At 40.0% G+C, this 24,993-nt stretch overlaps 1 protein-coding gene across 1 annotated transcript in view; it reads left to right on the forward strand.

Moving 5' to 3' along the window:
- Nucleotides 1-24,993, forward strand: part of MEGF9 (multiple EGF like domains 9) — a 108,268-nt gene that overhangs the window by 19,608 nt on the left and 63,667 nt on the right. The window lies entirely within an intron of this gene.

Below are 24,993 nucleotides of genomic sequence, written 5' to 3' on the forward strand. Positions count from 1 at the left end.
TCAGCATTTCCAGGTCGACGCTTTACCCACTGCGCCACCACAGGTCAGGCCTAATTTTATTTTTTTAATGGGGCGACATCAATAAATCAGGATACATATATTGAAAGATAACAAGTCCAGGTTATCTTGTCGTTCAATTATGTTGCATACCCATCACCCAAAGTCAGATTGCCCTCTGTCACCTTCTATCTAGTTTTCTTTGTGCTCCTCCCCCTCCCCCTTTCCCTCTTCCTCTCCCCCCTCCCCCCGTAACCACCACACTCTTATCAATGTCTCTTAGTTTCACTTTATGTCCCACCTACGTATGGAATAATGCAGTTCCTGTTTTTTTCTGATTTACTTATTTCACTTCGTATAATGTTATCAAGATCCCACCATTTTGCTGTAAATGATCCGATGTCATCATTTCTTATGGCTGAGTAGTATTCCATAGTGTATATGTGCCACATCTTCTTTATCCAGTCATCTATTGACGGGCTTTTTGGTTGTTTCCATGTCCTGGCCATTGTGAACAATGCTGCAGTGAACATGGGGCTGCATGTGTTTTTACCTATCAATGTTTCTGAGTTTTTGGGGTATATACCCAGTAGAGGGATTGCTGGGTCATAAGGTAGTGCAATTTTCAGTTTTTTGAGGAACCACCATACTTTCTTCCATAATGGTTGTACTACTTTACATTCCCACCAACAGTGTATGAGGGTTCCTTTTTCTCCACAGCCTCTCCAACATTTGCTATTACCTGTCTTGTTAATAATAGCTAATCTAACAGGTGTGAGGTGGTATCTCATGCAGTTTTGATTTGCATTTCTCTAATAACTAATGAAGATGAGCATCTTTTCATATATCTGTTGGCCATTTGTATTTCTTCCTGGGAGAAGTGTCTGTTCATGTCCTCTTCCCATTTTTTATTGGATTGTTTGTTTGTTGTTGAGTTTTATGAGTTCTTTGTATATTTTGCATTTTAGGCCCTTATCTGAGCTGTTGTTTGAAAATATCATTTCCCCTTTAGTTGGCTGTCTGTTTATTTTGTTGTCAGTTTCTCTTGCTGAGCAAAAACTTCTTAGTCTGATGTAGTCCCATTCATTAATTTTTGCCTTCACTTCTCTTGCCTTTGGAGTCAAATTCATAAAGTGCTCTTTAAAACTCAGGTCCATGAGTTTAGTACCTATGTCTTCTTCTATGTACTTTATTGTTTCAGGTCTTATGTTTAGATCTTTGATCCATTTTGAGTGAATTTTAGTACAGGGGGACAAACTGTAGTCCAGTTTCATTCTTTTGCATGTGGCTTTCCAGTTTTCCCAGCACCATTTATTGAAGAGGCTTTCTTTTCTCCATTGTGTGTTGTTGGCCCCTTTATCAAAAATTATTTGACTATATATATGTGGTTTTATTTCTGGGTTTTCTATTCTGTTCCCTTGGTCTGAGTGTCTATTTTTCTGCCAATACCATGCTGTTTTGATTGTCATGGCCCTATAATATAGTTTGAAGTCAGGTATTGTAATGCCCCCAGCTTCATTCCTTTTCTTTAGGATTGCTTTGGCTAATTGGGGTTTTTTATAGTTCCATATAAATCTGATGATTTTTTGCTCCATTTCTTTAAAAAATGTCATTGGAATTTTGTTGGGAATTGCATTAAATTTGTATATTGCTTTGGGTAATATGGCCATCTTGATTATATTTATTCTTCCTAACCAAGAACAAGGAATATTCTTCCATCTCATTATATCTTTTTCGATTTCCCTTAACAATGGTTTATTGATTTCATTATATAAGTCCTTTACATTCTTTATTAAGTATTTTATTTTTTTTGTTGCAATCGTGAAGGGGATTATTCTTTTGAGTTCGTTCTCAAATGTTTCATTGTTGGCATATAGAAAGGCTATTGACTTCTGTATGTTAATTTTGTATCCTGCGACCTTACTGTATTGGCTTATTGTTTCTAGTAGACTTTTTGTGGATTCTTTGGGGTTTTCGATGTATAGGATCATATCATCTGCAAAAAGTGATACCTTTACTTCTTCTTTTCCAATATGGATGCCTTTTATTTCTTTGTCTTGTCTGATTGCTCTGGCTAGAACCTCTAGTACCACATTAAATAAGAGTGGAGAGAGTGGACAACCCTGTCTTGTTCCTGATTTAAGGGGGAAAGCCTTCAGTTTTGTGCCATTTAATATGATGTTGGTTGATGGTTTATCATATATGGCCTTTATCATGTTGAGATATTTTCCTTCTATAGTCATTTTGTTGAGAGTCTTAAACATAAAATTGTGTTGTATTTTATTGAAAGCCTTTTCTGCATCTATTGATAAGATCATGTGGTTTTTGTTCTTTGTTTTGTTGATATGGTGTATCACGTTAACCATTTTATGTATGTTGAACCACCCTTGAGATTATGGGATGAATCCCACTTGATCATGATGTATTATTTTTTCAATATGTTGTTTTATTCAATTTGCTAGTATTTTGTTTAGTATTTTAGCATCTGTATTCATTAGAGATATTGGTCTGTAGTTTTCTTTTTTTGTGCCATCCTTGCCTGGTTTTGGTATGAGGGTTATGTTGGCCTCATAAAATGTGTTTGGAAGTATTGCTTCTTCTTCAATTTTTTGGAAGACTTTCAGTAGAATAGGAACCAAGTCTTCTTTGAATGTTTGATAAAATTCGCTGGTATAGCCGTCAGGGCCTGGACTTCATACATAAAATTTCTGTTGAGAAATTTCAGATGGATTAGATATTTGTTGCAAATATATGTTTACTTAAGCATTGTTTTGATAATTATTTCTTTTAGCATAAATAATCTTGTTGACAACAGGACTATTAACAGTTTATTAGAAAGTGAGGATTTAACTTTGCTATATTTCTTTTAATTGACAATCTCATATAATGGATCACTCAATTGGAAGTACACACACTAAAAATCAGTGATTAAGTAGTCTTTAAGGACTAAAGCCACAAGTATAAGGAAGTTATTACTTTCTATTTCCTTATTGTTTAACCAATCTTTTTCTTCTTCTTTTTTTCAACCAGACAAGATTTCAGATCCTCTTTTCACTTGATATTTTTTTTTATCTTGCCATGTTCAAACTGGCCTTAAGCTGTGTTTCAGTAAGATGGTTCAGCTTAAGATTTTCCATGCATTTTTACTTAAGTAATAAAGAAAAGGGTATGTCAGGAAGTTTACAGTGGGCTTTCCATGCAAAGTAAGGTTCCTTTACTTGCTTATCAAATCTTTGTTAATCTCTTACTGTGTACTTAGTGTTGGGGTAGGGAGATGTTGCAGAGACAAATAAGATGGTTTCTGTCCTTGAGAACATTGTGGAAGACACAGAAAATCAGACTACAGCATAAGTTCTATCACAGTGGTATGCACATATTACAAGAACAAATGGACTCCTCACCAAGACTTTTTAGGGGGGAGGAGAATGTACAAGATAATGTCAGAGAAGTCTTTTTGAAGGAAGTTTTCTCCTAGCTGAGTCTTGAGATGGACGAGGGGGAGGTATTCTAGGAAAGGGAGCAGCAGCATGTGAAACAGTATGGAGGTAAGAAAGAACATGCACAAGCTTGTTCAGGAAACTGAAGACCCGAGTGGCTCAGTAGGGGGAGGAGAGGATATGTGAGGGTAAAACAGAGAAGGGTGAAATTTGAAGCTGGAATTTTCAGCAGTTGTGAAATAATGAGGTAGTATATGTTATGCTCAGAAATTTATTCTAAAAGCAATGAACAAGCATAAGCCCCAAAGTGGCAGAGCAAGGTTTGTGTTTTAGATGAGTCTGGAAACTACATTGTACTCCTGAAAGATTAAATGATCCCTGGCAAAGATAATTAGAGGCCACTGACTCTCTGTCTAAATTTTTTCCTGCATTAATTTTGAATTAAAGGGTTTACATGCTAAGATAATATAATAATAGGAGGGGGACATGAATTAATTTTCTGTCCTCTCTTATTAAGCAAACATTTGAAACCTGTTTTGTTAGTATAATACAAAGAGTTGACAAATAAAGCTAACAGTTAATGCTGGACCTCTTTTTTTTTTTTTTTTTTCCTGAAGCTGGAAACGGGGAGAAACAGTCAGACAGACTCCCGCATGCGCGCGACCGGGATCCACCCGGCACGCCCACCAGGGGCGAAGCTCTGCCCACCAGGGGCGAAGCTCTGCCCACCAGGGGGCGATGCTCTGCCCCTCCGGGGGGTTGCTCTGTCGCCACCAGAGCCACTCTAGCGCCTGGGGCAGAGGCCAAGGAGCCATCCCCAGCGCCCGGGCCATCTTTGCTCCAATGGAGCCTCGGCTGCAGGAGGGGAAGAGAGAGACAGAGAGGAAGGAGAGGGGGAGGAGTGGAGAAGCAGATGGGCGCCTCTCCTGTGTGCCCTGGCCGGGAATCGAACCCGGGACTTCTGCACGCCAGGCCGACACTCTACCACTGAGCCAACCGGCCAGGGCCAATGCTGGACCTCTTAATGGATCTGCCATTAGACTGAACAAACCTAAGTGCCTCCTGTGTGCCAGGTACTGTACTAGGAGCTGAGGATAGAATGATGAATGACTTAGGCATTTATAGTCTGATGGAAGAATAGACTTGTATGTAAATGCTTTAGGATACTTATGTATTAGATTACATTTTCACTTTCCACCCTTACCTCAAACCTTCAAAGTGTGGGTGAGGAAACCAAGAATAAGACATTTTTTCTTTCTTTCTTTCTTTCTTTCTTTCTTTCTTTCTTTCTTTTTTTTTGTATTTTTCTGAAGCTAGAAACGGGGAGAGACAGTCAGACAGACTCCCGCATGTGCCTGACCGGGATCCACCTGGCACGCCAACCAGGGGGCGACGCTGTGCCCACCAGGGGGTGATCCTCTACCCCTCCCGGGCGTTGCTCTGTTGCGACCAGAGCCACTCTAGTGCCTGGGGCAGAGGTCAAGGAGCCATCCCCAGCGCCCGGGCCATCTTTGCTCCAGTGGATCCTCGGCTGCAGGAGGGGAAGAGAGAGACAGAGAGGAAGGAGAGGGGGAGGGGTGGAGAAGCAGATGGGCACTTCTCCTGTGTGCCCTGGCCGGGAATCGAACCCGGGACTTCTGCACGCCAGGCCGACGCTCTACCACTGAGCCAACCGGCCAGGGCTAAGACATTTTTTCATCCAGCTTTATTGTCATATAATTGACCTGTAACATTGTATAAGTTTAAGATGTACAGTGTGATGATATGATACACATGTATATTGTGAAATATTTACCTGAATTTAGGTTAGTTAACATATTCTTCACCTCACATAATAACCATTTTGTTATTCTTGTTGCTGTGGTGAGAATATTAAAGCTGTACTAAGAAAGGTGTTTAATTTAGTCAAGGTCGTGTAGTAATGAATGGTAACTAGCTATAATTCAATATTTGATCTGCCTAATTTAAAATATTTTCTATTCCCTCCCCACCATATATGTATATGTATATGTATATGTATATGTATATGTATATGTATATGTATATGTATATGTATATATGTATGTGTGTGTATATATATGTCTTCCCGTGACAAGGCAATGCATATACATTTTCAAGCCTAAAGTAATTTTGTTCCTTTCTTCTCTTAATTGTTTCCAACACTACCCAAACCAGTATTGTTGAGCCTTGAAGCATCCAGCCATTGGTGAGTAAAAGTGTAGGCTCTAGGCCCTGATCAGGTAGCTCAGCTGGTTAGAGCATTATTTCGACATGCCAAGTTTGCCAGTTTAATCCCCCAGTCAGGGCACATACACATCAACCAATGACAGCATGAATGAGTGGAGCAACAAAATCAATATTTCTCTGTTTGTCTCTCTCCCTTCCTTTCTCTCTCTCTAAAAAAAGTGTAGGCTGGACAGTCATATTGTCTGGATTCAAATCCCAGCTCCATCTCTTACCTTTCTGTCAGTCCATTTCATAGTGTCATGAGTACTGTTAGGAGATAATATTGCTAAACCACTTAAAATAGTGAAAACATAGGGAAAGAATTTAATAAATATTAGTTGTTAAAATCGTCTTTGAAATAGCAATTCAACTGTTTTCCAAACATTCAGGAAATTTTGTTAAAATGCATGTTTTTAAATTGAATCTTATTGGAGTGACACTGGCTAACTTAATCATACAGGTTTTAGGTGCTTTTAAATGGATTTAAACCAACCGACTGTATTCAAAATAATGTTGGTGAAGAGCTTTTGCCAGCATACATATTTAAAATCTTACCTCTTGTTCAGGGGATTAATGAATGACCTTGCTATCATGAAGAAAAACGTGAGAAAATATACCTGTGAAAGTAGCATAAAGGCATGTTGAAAACTTTTTTATTATGGAAAAAATTGAAAATATACAAACGTTAACAGAATAGTGTAATGACCTCTCTCATATCACCAATCTCGACAACCAATCCTGTCTCATCCATAACCTTATCCATTTATCTGATCCTATATTATTTTGAAATAAATTCCAGAGATCTTATTGTTTTGTCTATGAATATTTCAGAATATATTTCTAAAATACAAGGCTTCTCTTTTTCATTCTTATTTATTTATTTTTTTGTTTTTAGATTTTTATTTATTCATTTTAGAGAGAGGGGAGAGAGAGAGAGGGAGGGGCAGAGAGAGAGAGAAGGGGGGGGAGGAGCAGAAAGCCTCAACTCCCATATATGCCTTGACCAAGCAAGCCCAGGGTTTCGAACTGGCAACCTCAGTGTTCTAGGTCAATGCTTTACCCACTGAGCCACCGCAGGTTTAGGCTACTCTTTTTCTTAAATAGCCACAATGCTGTTATCATACCTAAACAACAACCAAAAAATCGAACAATTTCTTATTATCATCAAACAGAGTTAGCAAAATGCTTTCATTATTATTGGAAAAAATAGTTTTTTAAACTAAATCTAGGAGTTGATTGAGTACATTTTGGGAGAGTTAGTGAAAATTGGTAGCTTTCTTGTTTCTGACTTTGCTAAATACTTTGTATAGCCTAAATGAGGATGAAAATTAGCAATATAAGGACTCCTTGAATTGTTTGGGTAGGATTTGTTATAGATTATTATCCAATTTTTACATGTGAGTAAACTGACTCGGAGAAATAATCTAGCAATGATCATATACACTGCAAATAACTTGTGCTGAAAATTTTCATTTGAAACATGCTCATTCCATAAATATTTATTGAGTTCAAGAAACTTACTATTTATATTTCTTTTTAAATGTCTGTGGCCCACATTATTTTTATAACAAGGACATTCTTCTCTTTGATCACCTAATTTCTTCCATCTTTTGTTGTCTTAGAATTTTAAAGTACTTTCCCTTTCTCTGTCCTACCATAATTTTAAGCTAGTGTACTGACTGTAAGGCTAATACAGAGGAAATTTTGGTCTCCGGCAGAAGGTCATTTTCAACTATGAAAACAAGTCAGGCAAATGGTCTATTGATAGTGGAACTTTTCATTATAAAATGTTCTTTTCAAATTCCAGGATATTGGTTGCTTGGTCACTGAAGAGTCTGTGCTGCCATTCCTTAGCACCCTGGCTGTCTGAGCAGACCTGGTTAGGAATGTACTGTTCATACTGAATGAGAAAAAAGGATATAGAAGCTGCTTCTATCATTGCATCACACAAGTCAAACATTGTACATCTGTTATAGAGTTAATACAAAACATTAGTCTTTTAGAATATACCCTAAAAACAAATAATTTTCATTTTGAGTGGTTCTGTCTTTGACTACAATCACATATTTATTTATTTATTTATTTATTTATTTTTTGTATTTTTCTGAAGCTGGAAACGGGGAGAGACAGACAGACTCCCGCATGTGCCCGACCCGGATCCACCCGGCACGCCCACCAGGGGGCGATGCTCTGCCCACCAGGGGGCGATGCTCTGCCCATCAGGGGGCGATGCTCTGCCCCTCCGGGCGTTGCTCTGCTGCGACCAGAGCCACTCTAGTGCCTGGGGCTGAGGCCAAGGAGCCATCCCCAGCGCCCGGGCCATCTTTGCTCCAATGGAGCCTCGCGCGGGAGGGGAAGAGAGAGACTGAGAGGAAGGAGAGGGGGAGAGGTGGAGAAGCAGATGGGCGCTTCTCCTGTGTGCCCTGGCCGGGAATCAAACCCGGGACTCCTGCACGCCAGGCCGACGCTCTACCACTGAGCCAACCGGCCAGGGCCTACAATCACATATTTATTAATATATACTTGATATATACAATATTAGTTATAGAGGGCATTGATGAAAGTTCATTGCTTTTCTGGTCTCTTTCAGTGAGTGAAATTGTTTTAATATGTTAGGTCTGGTGTTGTCAACAAAATGCCCCAGTAGTATACCTACCATTTTCATTATCATTAAAAAAATTTTAAGCCCTTGCACTTCATAATTTCGCCAAAGTTTTGTATACTCTACTGAACAATAGCAGAAATGATAGTGCTGATAAAATATGTCTTTGATATTAGTTTAGTTATATAGCTGGAGTGTTTATTCCCTTGGGCTTTCCAACTGAGGGAGCTGGGCATGAACTCCTACTTTGGAAAATATCTGAGTGGGCAGACTCATTTTACTACATTGCCCTCATTGTCTGTCTGTGTTTATTCAGCTGAAAAGCTGTACTTGTCTCTTACCCATGGATCTCAAGGTCTCAGAAGCTGTTAAAATGAGTAGAAAAATTGGGGAAGGGAAAGAATGAAAATTGTTATCAGATATTGACATAATGTATAATGAAGGCGTTCTCTTAGGGAACAACATAATGACTTTAGATGGTTATAAAGCTCTAATAACATTTTTTATGGGCTGGTTTTATTAGGGTCTTTGATTTTACACAATTTTCCTACCTTCCAGATAAGAGGCATTAATATTTCATTGGCATATATGATTTGTTTTTGCTACAATAGAAAAACAAGTTTTAAGGACATCAGCATACCGCCTTGCTTAGGTAACAATAAATCTCCTGTTATCTTAGTAACATAAACATGCTCTTGGCAGGGTCCTCAAAGGTCTCCTTGCCTTTATTTCCCAGTCCATTCTTTACACTGCAGTCAGTTATCTTTCTAAAATGTAGGTGTGATCATGTCACTTTCTCTTGTGTGAAATTCCTCCATAGCTACCCAGTTGCCTTCAAGAAAGTCCTTCACGGCCCTGGCCGGTTGGCTCAGTGGTAGAGCGTCAGCCTGGCATGCAGGAGTCCTGGGTTCGATTCCCGGCAGGGCACACAGGAGAAGCGCCCATCTGCTTCTCCACCCTCCCCCTCTCCTTCCTCTCTGTCTCTCTCTTCCCCTCCCGCAGCCAAGGCTCCATTGGAGCAAAGTTGGCCCGGGCACTGAGGATGGCTCTATGGCCTCTGCCTCAGGCGCTAGAATGGCTCTGGTTGCAACAGAGCGACACCCCGGATGGGCAAAGCATCGCCCCGTGGTGGGTGTGCCGAGTGGATCCCGGTCAGGCGCATGCGGGAGTCTGTCTGACTGCCTCCCGGTTTCCAGCTTCGGAAAAATACAAAAAAAAAAAAAAAGAAAGTCCTTCACCTGTCACCACCCCTGCCTTCTATTCTAGGCCGGAGCAAAAATGAACTTGACTCCGTTTTCTGTGGTACTATGCTCTGTCTTATCTCCATGTCATTCCACATACTATCCCCTGCATTTGAGATATTCTTTTCCTCTACTCTTAGCTTGGCTAAACTTCATCATTCTTTGTGTCCCAGTTTAAATTTCTTCCTCTGGAAAGTCTTACTTGTTTCTCCCTGTGCAAACACATGCACCATGTTTCCCCAAAACATTGTGTGCATATTTCCGTTTTAGTACTTATCACTTTACAGGGTGGGGCAAAAGTAGGTTTACAGTTGTTTGTATGGAAAATAACACAATAATTAATAAATAGTAATACAAAAATAAACTTTTGTGTACTCACAACTGTAAACCTACTTTTGTCCCACCCTGTATATTGCTTCTTTGTTTTTCTCTCTGCTATCATACTAATTTGTTGAACGGCTCAATTAATAATCATGTGTTACACCAATAATTTTTTTCTCCAATAACTTAAGAAAAAGTAGGATTCTCTGTTTTCATGTTCCTGATATTTTCCTCTCCATCTTCTAGTCATATTCATTCACTTATTTATTTTATTCAGTTATTAAACAGAATGTTGCTTTAAGTCTTTTAAACCTCTATACCTTGTCCAGAAGCTTGTGTTCAGAACATGTAAAAGGAAAATTCTTATATATACTTACCATAGGCTTCTGTTGTCCATCCTATCTAAAATTATACTCCCAACACACACACATTTTCTCCTTCTCCCCACCCCATGTTTTTCTTCCCTGCATTGCTTTTGTCTACCATTTAACTTTAACTTAAGTCACTTATTCTATGTCTCCCCCATGCTGAGGTTTAAAGGGGCATGAGAGCATGAATTTTGGTGTATGATATTTACTGCTGTATCGTTAGCATGTAGTAAGCCAATATGTATTTGCTGAGTGGATGAATAAATTCATGCATGCCCTTAGATGTGCATTTTTTTAAAAATTAAGTGAGAGGTGCGGTGGTATAGAGACAGACTCCTGAATGTGCCCCAACCAGGATCCATTTGGCAAGCCCCTTATGGGGCAATGCTCAGCCCATTTTGGGCATTGCTCTGTTGTTGGCAACCAAGCGATTTTTTTAGCACCTGAGTCAGAGGCCACAGAACCATCCTCAACACCGGGGACTAACTCACTCCAGCCAAGCTAATCAAGCCATGGCTGTGAGAGGGGGAAGAGAGAGAAAGAGGGGAAGGGGATGGGTGGAGAAGCAGATGGTTACTTCTCCTATGTGTCCTGGATGGACATGGAACCCGGGACATACATATGCAGGGCCAACACTCTACCATTGAGCAAACCAGCCAGGACATCTTTTTGTTTTTAAACCTTTCAGTACTCCTGATTCAGTTCCACTTCCAATACTGTGCTGCTTCTCTTTTCTGTCTTTCTTTCATTTTTCAGACTTTACTTGTAGTCCTGTTTTGAGGCCATAATCTTGGATACTCCAGACAAAGATTCTATTTATCCATTTTATTGTTTAAGGTACTATCACTCAAGTCTGACCTCTATATTGTCTACCCTCCCAAAGAGCCATGTATGTGTATTTTGGGCAGGGGTAAGGATGCATTCAGAAATAAGTCAGATAGATGTAAAACCTGTTCTTCTAGAACCCAGGTAATACAGGTAGATAAATAACACTAGTACAAGGTTGAGTAAGATAAAATTTACTAATGAGAAATGTTAATTGGGAGAAACTTTTATGTCTTGTAAAAAAATTATGAAATATATCAAGCTTCCAAAAGAGCATTGAAAGTAATACAGTGGACATTCATTGTATAACTACCTCTCAGCTTTGTAATATCTGAATTTCTCCCACATTCGTTTTGGATTTTTTTTTCATTTTGAAATAAAATGCTAGATATGATTAAAGCCTCAAATGCTCCTCCTTTATCCATTTTTCTTCCTTCCCTATTCAGTTGTAAACACTATTCTGAAGTTGATCTTTGGTCCTATGCCTTTAAAAATGTTCCAATTTAACAAAACTCCTTTTTACCTCCCCACCTCAGTCCCGGGTAATTACTGTTCTACTCTCTGTTTTTCTGAATTTGACTAATTTTTATACTTCATAGAAGTAGAATCATGTAGTATTTGTCTTTTGGTCATTGGCTTATTTGGTTTAACATGACTTCAAGGTTCATCCATGTTGTATATATGGCAGAATTTCCTTGCTTTTTAAGGCTGAATAATGTTCCATTGTATGTATATCCCACATTTTGTGTATTCATTTATCTGTTGACGGGTATTTGGGTTGCTTCTACATCTTGACTGTTATGAATAATGCTACCCTGAACAGGGGTGTACAAATTTCTCTTCAGGAATCTGCTTTCAATCCAGAAGTTGCATCATATGGTAGTTGTATTGTTAACTTTTTGAGGAACCTCTAAACTGTTTTCCACACCAGTTGCGCCATTTTACAGTCCCACCAACAGTGTAGTGATAGCTTTTAATGGAACAGAAAGTGGTGACTGGGATACATGAAATCAGAAGTGAAACAGGGCCTGAACTGTGGTGAGTGGATAAAGCATCGACCTGGAACGCTGAGGTTGCTGGTTTGAAACTGTAAGCTTGCTGGGTCAAGTCACATATGGGAGTTGATGCTTCCTGTTCCTACCCTCCTTCTCTAAAAATGAGTAAATAAAATTTAAAAAAAATGAAGTGAAGTAAGAAGAACAGGTAAATTCCACTAGTGTGGAGATAAATGGCAGTTAGCCAGAGTGTGTTTCTGGTAGGTATTTTATTTTATTTTTTTTCTGTTAGATATTTTTAGCTAACATTGCTTGCTTCTCTAATACTGACAAGAAAAAAAATTCTGTGATGCCCTATATTAAATTACAGCAGGAAGGGGGGTGAAAGGAAGAGACCAGAAGGTTAATCAGTTAACAACTGCAGGGCAAAACCAACAAAAGACTGCTTACATTCCTGAATATATGTTGAAATTTCAAATTAACTTCCAGGTGGCTATTTTCCATCATTATCTAAATAAAAGAGAATAGCCAGGCAACTCTGCCTCTTGCTTATACATGAACTTTCTGGACTGCTGCCCACAACCCATCCTGAAGAACAAACACTTCTTCCTTACAGACTTTGTACCTATCGCACTTCACCTTCTCCCACCCCCTTTAACTACAGCCAGTGTAAATCCTTCATAACAACTTACATCTTTCTTCCTCACGCTGTTTGCATGAAAGAGCCTCGTCAACTCCATGACAGTGGCCATGTTTGTCTTTTCCACCTACCCCTGTTGCCTATGGTTCAGTCTGCATGCTCCAGTGCCTGGTCCTTTTCTGGCTAGCATTGAGCTCAGTAAATCCTTTCTTTCGGAAAAGCTTTTGGTCATGAAATTATTTTAACAGACTATTACTTCAAGAGTGTAGGAAGGAGTCAAATTATTTATTTGTTTGTTTGCTTATTTATTTATTTATTTATTTTTTGCATTTTTCTGAAGCTAGAAACAGGGAGAGACAGTCAGACAGACTCCCGCATGCGCCCGACCGGGATCCACCCGGCACGCCCACCAGGGGCGATGCTCTGTCCACCAGGGGGCGATGCTCTGCCCATCCTGGGCGTCGCCATGTTGCGACCCTCCTGGGCGTCGCCATGTTGCGACCAGAGCCACTCTAGCGCCTGGGGCAGAGGCCACAGAGCCATCCCCAGCGCCCGGGCAATCTTTGCTCCAATGGAGCCTCGGCTGCGGGAGGGGAAGAGAGAGACAGAGAGGAAGGCGCGGCGGAGGGGTGGAGAAGCAAATGGGCGCTTCTCCTATGTGCCCTGGCCGGGAATCGAACCCGGGTCCTCCGCACGCTAGGCCGACGCTCTACCGCTGAGCCAACCGGCCAGGGCTGTTTGCTTATTTATTTATGACAGAGGAACACAGGGACAGACAGGAAGGGAAAGAGGTAAGAGGCATCAATTCTTCATTATGGCAACTTAGTTGTTCATTGATTGCTTTCCCATATGTGACTTGACCGGGGGGCTACAGCAGACCAAGTGATCCCTTGCTCAAGCCAGCAACCTTGGGTTCAAGTTGGTGAGCTGTGCTCAAACCAGATGAGCCCATGCTCAAAGTGGCAACCTCGGGGTTTTTTTTTTTTTCTGAAGCTGGAAACGGGGAGAGACAGTCAGACAGACTCCCACATGCGCCAGACCAGGATCCACCCGGCACGCCCACCAGGGGCAACGCTCTGCTCACCAGGGGGCGATGCTCTGCCCCTCCGGGGCGTCGCTATGCTGCGACCAGAGCCACTCTAGCGCCTGGGGCAGAGGCCAAGGAGCCATCCCCATGCCCGGGCCTCTTTGCTCCAATGGAGCCTTGGCTGCGGGAGGGGAAGAGAGAGACAGAGAAGAAGGAGGGGGTGGGGGTGGAGAAGCAGATGGGCGCTTCTCCTGTGTGCCCTGGCCGGGAATCGAACCCGGGTCCCCTGCACGCCAGGCCGACGCTCTACCACTGAGCCAACCGGCCAGGGCCAACCTCGGGGTTTTTAACCTGGGTCCTCTGGGTCCCAGTCTGACGCTCTATCCACTGTGCCACCACCCGGTCAGGCCAAATTATTTATTTTTTGATTTATTAAAATGTAAAAAAAAATTTTGTGGGTACTTAATGTAATATATGTATTAAATTGAGGTAATATTGATTTGTTATATTATGTAAGCTTCAAGTATACAACATTATAATTTAATATCTCTATCCACTATAGTGTGCTCATCACCAAAGTTCTAGTGTCTGTCCATCACCATACCTTTGACCCCTTTTACCTGTTTGGCCCTTCCCTCACCCATCTTTCCCTCTGGTAACTACTGATCTGTTATCTGTATCTATAACTTTGTTTTTGTTTTGTTTGCTCTTCTGTTTCTTTTTGTCTATTTTGCTTTGTTTTATATTCCACAGTTGAGTGAAATCATATAATTTTTATCCTTCTCTGATTTACCTCACTTAATAATAATACACTCCAGGTCCATCCATGTTGTCGCAGATGGCAGTATTTTATCTTTTTTATGGCTGAGTAATATTCCATTGTATATATACCACATCTTCTTTATCCATCTATCTGCAGACAGACACTTAGATTGTTTCCATATCTTGGCTATTGTGAATAATGCTGCAGTGAACATAGGGATGCATATGTCTTTTTGAATTAGTGTTTTTATATTCTTCAGATAAATACCCAGTGGAATAGCTGGATCATATTTTGGTTCTAAATTTGTTCAGAAACTTCTATACTGTTTTGCATAATGGTTGCACCATTTCACAATCCCACTGACACTGTGGTGATAGCTTTTAATGATACAGAAAGTGATGAGTGGGATATGTGAAATCAGAAGTGAAGTAGGAAGAACAAGTAAATTCCACTAGTGTGGAGATAAATTTCACTTAGCCAGAGTGTGTTTCTCATAGGTATTTTAGCTGACATTGCTTGCTTCTTCAAGACTATTACTTCAGGAGTAGAGGAGGGAGACAAATTATTTCTTTTGTTATTGACCACTGGTCCTTGAGAATTTCTGAGATTGTTAACTTCTAGTAGTGCCCTAGTAATTATTAGGGGAAGTTTAAAGATAGTATCTTGTGTTGTTTGCAAACTTGAACAAGGTCTTTAACATCTTGGTGCTTCCAAGTTATTATTTAAAAAATGCAGCCTCCCAATTATGTTTAGACCACTTATAACCATTTCAGTTTTCTTTTAAGGATTGTGTGAGCATAAGGAGGGGTAATTAAGTTCCTTAAATAGTGTGTACAAGAGCAGGAGTGAACAGTGGAGTTGGAAGAGGGGTTTCTTCTTCTTATGCCCTTATTTTTGAATTTGAGGTATTACCCAAATGCTTAGTCATGATGATAAAGCAAAGAACTTCACAGCTTGCTGTGTAGAACAATGTTTATATTGTATAAGTGTTTTGATAATAGTGAAAAATGGCAGGAGAGTGGGAAGAATTTGTCAACATGTTTTGAGGAATAAGAGGATTAGATAGGGAACACAAAGTAAGATAGCCCACTTCTAGTTTCATAAGAAGAAAGTACTTGTAAGTGTCCTTTAGAATAAAGGAAGGCTCAACTATTTTACTTGGCTCTAACTCTAAATCTGTTAAACTTTTAGCACTGCAGACAATTGCAGACAGGTATATTTTCCACCATACCATGTTTATTTATTCAAAAAACAAACAGACTTAAATTCACTGTATAACATACAGACAAGTATCTGTATGTTTGCAGAAGCAATTTTTACTAATGACACTGCCCACATACAGATTTTCCTGTTAGACTGCTACAATAGTTTAACAACAGATCTATCACCTCCAGTTTCCCCTTGAGTCCTCCTTCATGATGCTGCTAAAGGGAAATCTAATCCCAAATGGATGCTTTGTGGCCATATGACTTCAGGGAAATTACTTATTTCTCTTTGCCTTCATTTTCTTATTTTTTCTCCTTTATCACTTGTACCTACCTTATTGGTTCCTTGAAAGTTTTTAATGTTGTTGCATGTAAGTTTGTCAAATAGTGCCTGCATGAAATAAGTAAATAAATAAGTAAACAAATAATAAATAGTAGTAGAGATAAATACTGTTGGCATTACTATTGTTGCTATTTTTGTTTTTACTTCTGAAGCCCAGCTCTAGCCACATCATTACTCTGCTCAAGAATCTTTCATGCCTGACCTGTGGTGGCACAGTGGATAAAACGTCGACCTGGAAATACTGAGGTCGCTGGTTCGAAACCCTGGGCTTGCCTGGTCAAGGCACATATGGGAGTTGATGCTTCCAGCTCCTCCCCCCTGTCTCTCTCTCCTCTCTGTCTCTCTCTGTCTCTCTGTCTCTCCTCTCTAAAATGAATAAATAAAAATTTAAAAAAATAATAAAAATTGATTTAAAATAAAAATTAAAGAAGAATCTTTCATATTGACCTTTTGATACAGCAAACTATTTGGGTACATCAGTATCACATTTGAAGCTTGTAAAAAAATGTACATTCCTGAGTAACCCCACTAGAAATTTCTATTCTATAGGTGTAGGGTATGACCCAGGAATCAGTGTTTTGCTATAATCCCTAGGTGATTGTTTTTAAGGTGAGAGGAAGCGGAGACAGTGAGGCAAACTCCTGCTTGTACCCTGACTGGGATCCACCTGGCAACCCTATCTTGGGCCAGTGCTTGAGTACTGAACTATTCTTAGCACCTGAGGCTGTCGAGCTCCAGTAGAGCTATTCTCAATGCCTAGGGCCATGCTTGAACCAATTGAGCCACTGGCTGCGGGTGGGGAAGAGGGAGAGAGAAGGGTGATTGAGGGGAGAAGCAGATGGTCACTTCTCCTGTGTACCTTGACTGGGAATCAGAGCTGGGATGTCCATATGCTGGACTGATGCACTATCCACTGAGCCACAAGCCAGGGCCTCCCTAGGTTATTTTGAAGCAGATGGTACTTATTTGGAAAATTATTCCATGTAGGATGAAATGTGAACACCTTACATGAATTCAGAGCCCCAGTATAACTTTCTAATATGTATTTTCTTCTCTTACTCTCTGCCAGTCTTTGTTGCAACTGTAGTAAGTAGATTTCTTTTTTTGTATTTTTCTGAAGTGAGAAGCGGGGAGACAGTTAGACTCCCACATGTGCCCAACCAGGATCCAGCTGACATGCCCACCAGGGGGTGATGCTCTGCCCATCTTGGGCGTCGCTTTGTTGTGGCCGGAGCCATTCTAGTGCCTGTGGTGGAGGCCATGGAGCTGTCCTCAGCACCCGGGGCAACTTTGCTCCAGCGGAGCCTTGGCTGTGGGAGGGGAAGAGAGAGATAGAGAGAAAGGAGAGGGGGAAGGGTAGAGAAGCAGATGGGCACTTCTCCTGTGTGCCCTGGCTGGGAATCGAACCTGGAACTTACACACGCAGGGCCAATGCTCTACCGCTGAGCCAACCGGCCAGGGCCAGTAGATTTTTTTCTCTACTCATTCTTCCCTATATACCCCATGTATTTCCCCAGGATGTTATAGCATAATTTTGTGATCAAATACATATTTATTCATAATAATCCACAAACCACCCACTTAATAACTTGTTTAAGAATTGGCTAGGATGAATGTAAAATGATAATATGTGGGACCAACTTTACCTTTTTTAAAAATTTGGAAACAATTTCTAGGTTATAACACTGGGCACCTGAGTATAATATTTTTAAATTGACCTTTCCTCTTGTTCTCTATGCACTCCTTTTCTCTGAATTAATATTCTAGGTATTACAATGAACAAATACATAGTTCTAGCCTTTAAGTTGCTCCCCTGTGCTCTGTAAGCAGACACTAAAACAAATCTAGTGCCAATCTCAAAAGCAACTGGTCTTCTCTTTTTCTTACATTTTCTCTTCAATTACTACAAAATTAAGGCATTGATCAATTTATTTAAGGTAAATTTTTTTAGTGCATTCAGAAATCTCTGATAATCAAATTTTGTAATCTGTAGTAACATTTAAGGATGCTACTTTCTAAAATGATTGCTTATAAGAAAAAGTTAGGGTGAAGTAAAGGTCCTGTCCTAGGTATTTTCTGCTTTGTCTCCTCTAATTCTTAGAGCACCCTCTTAAGTTAGGTTTCATTATCCCAGTTATATGAAGCTAGACATTCTATATTTTAGGATATTATAATGGCTAAAATTCATTGAACACATGTGATTTTTAGAGAGAGAGAGAAGATTGACTTGTTGTTCTACTTATTTATGCATTCACTGGTTGATACTTGTATGTTCCATGACTGGGGATTGAACCTGCAACCTTCACATATCAGGATGATGCTCCAACCAGCTGCTCTGCCCAGCAAGGGCCTAGCTTGCCTTTTGATAAATACTCTCTATATAGGTTAAATCTTGTAGGCTTGTCCTTCTCAGTCTGCTCTTATGAGAATGCATTTAAATAAAATAAACATCCTAAATATTAAATCAGGAGCATGTGTCTTTGGCTATGAGCATGTGTCACCAGCCAAAAGCAAATGCCAGGTGTTCGAAGTCTACAGTTGAGAAATTTTTTGTATCTTAAGCAACTCTTTCCCTCCTACTCTACTATTTGTTAATCATTTGACTCGCTATTACTTGCTTACAAAGAAAGTAGGAAAGAAACCCAAAAAACCCCAAAACAAAAAAAAATTCTATTTAACATTACTAGGTGGAATTTTTTTTGTTTGTTTTACCCCTTCTCTCCTTCCCTTCTTTTAAAGGAAGAAAGTTCTGTGGTGAAGTGGAATGAGGAAGAGCATTGGAGTTAAATAAAGCTGGGGTTTGAATGATGTCTCAACCACTTACTATAACTCTGTGGTATTGGGCCAGTACCTAGCTTCTTTAAGTTTTAGTTTTCCTATTTATAAACAACCATTGCAAGGTTGTTGTGAAGCTAAGTGCTTATGCAACTAAAATGTCTGACAAGGGCTGAGACATCGTAGGTAACAGTAGGTGGTAATTACTTTTATTATAACTAATAATAAGGCTGACCCCAGAGATTAAGATTAGCAAGTATGTGAAACGGTTTACTCTATTTTACCAACAAACTGTTGTGGTTGAGGAAAATCAGAATTATATCCATTGTTAGCTAGGTAAAATATGACCTTCAGTGGAAGACCTCCTTCAATTAACTTAAAAAGACTTACTCAGAAGAATCAAGGGAAAAACCATTAGACATAATAAGAGAGTTAATCAAAATGACTACCTATACCAAGAGATCTAAGTTAATATGTATTACTAATGTTAACTAGAGAGATAATGGAAAAAGATCACAGTTTTAACCATTACCACTAATGATAAAAAATTTAGAGATAATCTCACCAAGATACATATTAAACTCATATACCTGCATTTTTTTAGGTATGAAACTTCAATGAGAGATATAAAAGAAGAGTGACTAGATGGAGAAGCAGCCCAGTGCTCATAGATGGGAAAATTGAATATATATATATATATATATATTTTTTTTTTTTTGTTTGTTTGTTTGTTTGTTTGTATTTTTCTGAAGTGAGAAGCTGGGAGGCAGAGAGACAGAGTCCTACATGTGCCTGACCGGGATCCACCGGACATGCCGACTAGGGCACGATGCTCTGCCCATCTGGGGCATCGCTCTGTTGCAACCGGAGCCATTGTAGCACCTGAGGTGGAGGCCATGGAGCCATCCTCAGCACCAGGGCCAACTTTGCTCCAATGGAGCCTTGGCTGCGGGAGGGGAAGAGAGAGACAGAGAGAAAGGAGAGGGGGAAGGGTGGAGAAGCAGATGGGTGCTTCTCCTGCGTGCCCTGGTCAGGAATTGAACCCAGGACTTCCACACACTGGGCCAACGCTCTACTGCTGAGCCAACCAGCCAGGGCTGCTACCAGTTCTTTCTTTCTTTTTTTTTTTTTTCAGGGACAGAGAGAGAGTCAGAGAGAGGGATAGATAGGGACAGACAGACAGGAATGGAGAGAGATGACAAGCATCAATCATCAGTTTTTCATTGCGACACCTTAGTTGTTCATTGATTGCTTTCTCATATGTGCCTTGACCGGGGGCCTTCAGCAGACCGAGTAACTCCTTGCTGGAGCCAGCGACCTTGGGTCCAAGCTGGTGAGCTTTTTGCTCAAGCCAGATGAGCCTGTGCTCAAGCTGGCGACCTTGGGGTCTCGAACCTGGGTCCTTCCGCATCCCAGTCCGATGCTCTATCTACTGTGCCACCGCCTGGTCAGGCACCAGTTCTTAATACATTAACTTTTAGAATAAGTGGAATTATTGGGGAAATTACTATAGGATCTCTTCTGGAGGAAATATGGCAACGGAATTCTGATGGAAACATAAATAACTATAAACAACTAAGAAAAAATGTAAAGAATAATACATTGGTGAAACATGATAAAGCTACAGTTATTAAAACATTCTTTGTATAGGTACAAGTATAGACAGATCACATTATAAGGAGTGAAATAAGTAAATCAGAAAAAACTAAGAACTATATGAATCCATACATAGATGGGACATAAAGATGAGACTCGGAGACACGGACAAGAATGTGATAGTAACGGGGGTGGGGGGTGGGGGGGATGGGGCGAGGAAGAAGAGAGGGGGTGGGGATAGGGTAGGGGCACAAAGAAAACCAGATAGAAGGTGGCAGAAGACAATTTGACTTTGGGTGAGGGGTATGCAGCATAATCAAATGTCAAAATAATCTGGAGATGTTTTCTCTCAACATATATACCCTGATTTATCAATGTCACTGCATTAAATTTAATAATAAAAAAGACAGATCAATTTAATAAATCAGAAACAGATTTCTGATGTGAAAAATATATTAATATATGGTATCAAAAGAATAAACTGCAGTTTATTTAACAATTCATCAATTGAAAGAGGTTATTTCCGAGTTTTAGAGATTATGAATAACACTGCTGTAAACAGTTACTAACACTTATGTGTTATGAACATAAGTTTTCATTTCTCTTGGGTAGATACCCAGGAGTGGAATCACTAGGTCATATGGTAGGTGTGAATTTAATGTTATTAGAAACTGCTGCCTGACCTGTGGTGGCGCAGTGGATAAAGTGTCGACCTGGAACCCTGAGCTTGCCAGTTCAAAACCCTGGGCTTGCTTGGTCAAGGCACATATGGGAGTTGGGCTTCCAGCTCCTCCCCCCTTCTCTCTTCTCTCTTTCTCTCTGGCCTCTCTAAAATGAATAAAGTCTTAAAAAAAAAAAGAAACTGTGAGATTGTTTTCCAGGCATTACTATAAGCAACATGTAAGAGTTCTAGTTGCTCAGCATCCCTTTTAGCACTTGGTGTAGCCAGTTTTTTAAAAATTTAGACATTCTATTAGGTGTGTAATATATAGTATGTAATTATGATTTAATTTTCATTTTCCTAATAAAAGATTTGAACATCTTTTCAAGTGTTAATTTTTCATACATGCATTTTATTTGGCAAAATGTGTGTTCAGACCTTCCCCAAGTTTTGAATTGCATTGTGTTCTTCTTTCTTTTTTCTTTATTTAGAAATTAAATTTAATGGGGTAACATTGGTTAATAAGAATATATAGGTTTCAGGCAAATATCTTATAGGATTTAAACTTTTGATTGCATTGTGCCCTTCACCCAAAGTCAAATAAAAAAAAATATATTGTTTTCTATTCTTGAGTTTTGAGAGACTTTTTTTGTATATTCTTTATACAAATATTTGGCAAAAATGTGATTTGCAAATAGTCTCCCAGTCAATGGCTATGTTTATGTTCTCTTAGTAGTCTTTTTTATTTTCCTTCTTTTCCAAGTGAGAGGAGAGGAGATAGACTCTCACATGCACCCTGACCGGGATCCACCCAGCAACCCCCATCTAGAGCCAATGCTCTGCCCATCTGGGGTCATGCTCACAACTGAGCATTTTTTTTTTTTGTATTTTTCTGAAGTTGGAAATAGGGAGGCAGTCAGACAGACTCCCGAATGTGCCCAACCGGGATCCACCCAGCATGCCCACCAGGGGGCAATGCTCCGCCCATCTGGGCCGTTGCTCTGTTGCATCCAGAGCCATTCTAGCACCTGAGGCAGAGGCCATAGAGCCATCCTCAGCGCCTGGGCCATCTTTGCTCCAGTGGAGCCTTGGCTGCGGGAGGGGAAGAAAGAGACAGAGAGGAAGGAGAGGGGGACGGGTGGAGAAGCAGATGGGTGCTTCTTCTGTGTGCCCTGGCTAGAAATCGAACCTGGGACTCCTGCACGCCAGGCCGACGCTCTACCACTGAGCCAACCGGCCAGGGCCACAACTGAGCAATTTTTAACACCTGAGTTTTTTTTGTTTTTTTTTTAAGTAAGAGGAGGGTAGCTAGACAGACTCCCACATGCACCCCACCGGGATCCACCTGGCAACCCCCCATCTGGGGGTAGCAGAGCAATCAAACGTCTCTGCAGTTGGCCCACCATGAAAGCTGGAACACCTACTAGTGGGTGGGAGGGACCAGGTTGACCAGCCCTGCAAAAGTGGGCAGTTTTTATAAAAAGGTTCGCCATCACGGCACTAGGGGGTGATGCTCTGCCCATCTGGGGCCCTTGCTCTGTTGCAACCTAGCACCTGAGGCAGAGGCCATGGAGTCATCCTCAGCGCCCAAGACCAACTCACTCAAGCCAATTGAGCCATGGCTGTGGGAGGGGAGTAGAGAGAAAGAGAGAGAGAGAGAGAAGGGGGAAGAGTGGAGAAGCAGATGGTCACTTTTCCTGTGTGCCGTGAATGGGAATTGAACCTGAAACATCCACATGCCAGGCGAATGCTCTACCACTGAGCCAACCACCCAGGGGCAAAAATTTTTATTTTAATAAAGTTCAATTTATAACATTTTTTAAATGAAATATATCTAAAAGTTGTTTCCCTAGCCTAGTGGTCGGCAAACTCATTAGTCAAGAGAGCCAAATATCAACAGTACAACGATTGAAATTTATTTTGAGAGAGAAATTTTTTAAACTTAAACTATATAGGTAGGTACATTGTTATTATAATCTGCGCGCCTGCATGTGGTATTTTGTTGAAGAGCCACACTCAGGGGGCCAAAGAGCCACGGTTTGCCTACCACTGGCCCAGCCCAAGGTCAATCAGATTTTCTCCTGTGTGTTCTTCTAGAAGTGTTTTAGTATTGCATTTTACAGTTGAGGCTATTATCTATTTTGAGTTAATTTTTATACAAGGTGTGAGGTTAGGCTGAGGTTCGATTTTTTGGTGTATGGATGTTTAACTGTTTCAACAACATTTATTGAAAAACAGTATTATTTTCCCATTGAATTACCTTTGCACTTTGTCAAAATTTAGTTGATGATATTTGTGAGGGTTTCTCCTTGAGCTCTTTGTTCTGTTCCATTAACCACTGTGTCTATTCTTTTACCAATAACACACTATCTTGATTACTGTGGCTTTATCGTAAGTCTTGAAATCAGATATGTCGAGTTCTCCAACTTTGTTAGTCTTCAGCTATTCAACTTTTGGAGTCAACTTATCAATATCTACCAAAAAGTCTTGCTGGGATTTTGATTGGGTGTCACTGAATCTATAGACCTAATTGTTACAGTATGCCTCTCCATTAATTTATTGTCTTTTTGGTTTCTTTCACCAGAATTTTGGAATTTTCAGCATAAAGTTATGCACGTTATGTTGCTTTATACCTAAGTATTTCATATAGACAGTTGGCAAGGATCACCCACATTTTATAGAATGACACTGAAACTCAGAGTAGTTAAACTTATTAGAGGCCGCAGAGATGGTTAATTAGCAGCAAATTCTGGTTTTAAGGTGTCCTGGGTCTGTCTAGTACTTTTTCTATTTGTTTTCATAGGTAGAAACTTCTCATGGTGAAAAGATGTGAAGTTTGGAGTTATTCAGTTTGGGTTCCAGTCTGTTTTCTAGTACTGGTTAGTTGTGTGATTAGTTTGATTTCTCTAAGACTCATTTTCTTCATTCAAGGTATCTACCGCACAGGATTGTGGTGAAGACAAAAGTAAACCATATGTTTAAAGTTTGTAGTGTGATGTTTGATACACATGTAGTACATTCTCAATAACTTTGTTACTACAATATTAGTGCTAAAAATTAGTTGTTATAACCTTTCCCAGAACTTGTCATCTTGTCTCATTAATTAGATGAATTGTCTTTGAATTGTGAAATGCTGGCAGTGAGCCAGGGGCAAGCACTAACAACATAGTCCTGAAGTTTGAGACAGAAAAATTTCTTCAAAATCTGTGTCATGTTATCCCCCTCGTTTTCATGTCTGCCATATAGTAAAAGAAATGTTTTGCAGTAGTGAATTGTGATTGCAAATTTTAGTGGCTGTATTTTTATTTTAAAAGGTAAAACTTAAAGCTTTTCTTTAAAAGTAAGGACCTTAAAACATTCCAGATTTCTACAAAGTCTGGTTTAACTCAAGAAACTCATCAGCTTTAATATTAAGTTTCCCAGCTTTGTAAAGATTTGTGACCCTGCCCTGGCATAAAATAAATGTGAAATGTAATTTGAGTATCAGCGTTATGCTAGAGTAAGACCTTTTACAAAAATAAAAACTCTTGTATTGATAATTCCTTTTCCCTAGAATGAGGCCTTTCCAAGATTCCTTTACTCTTAACCTACAAAGAGAAATATGGACCTAATAAAAAGTACAGTTTTGAAATAAAGATACCATACACTTAGGGAAACAGGCCTATAGTCAACACAATATAATTTGTTATTTTCTGTTCTGATGTACAGGCAGAGGTTTGAATTAAGTATTGCTACTCTTGATTCTGACAATTATTTTTCCTTTTCTTTTTAATTTGAAAATCAAGAGAGATGCTATTTTTGTAGATGCTATCCTAGGTTTGTTAAAAAGTTTGAGGTTCTGCCTGATCAGGTGGTAGTGCAGTGGATAGGGTGTTGACCTGGGATGCTGAGGACTCAGGTCCTAAACCTCAAGGTTGACTTGAGTGTGGGCTCACTAGCTTGAGGGCAGGATAGCCAGCTTGAGCGTGGGA

This window comes from Saccopteryx leptura, chromosome 2 (assembly GCF_036850995.1).
Source record: "Saccopteryx leptura isolate mSacLep1 chromosome 2, mSacLep1_pri_phased_curated, whole genome shotgun sequence".
NCBI lineage: Eukaryota > Metazoa > Chordata > Mammalia > Chiroptera > Emballonuridae > Saccopteryx > Saccopteryx leptura.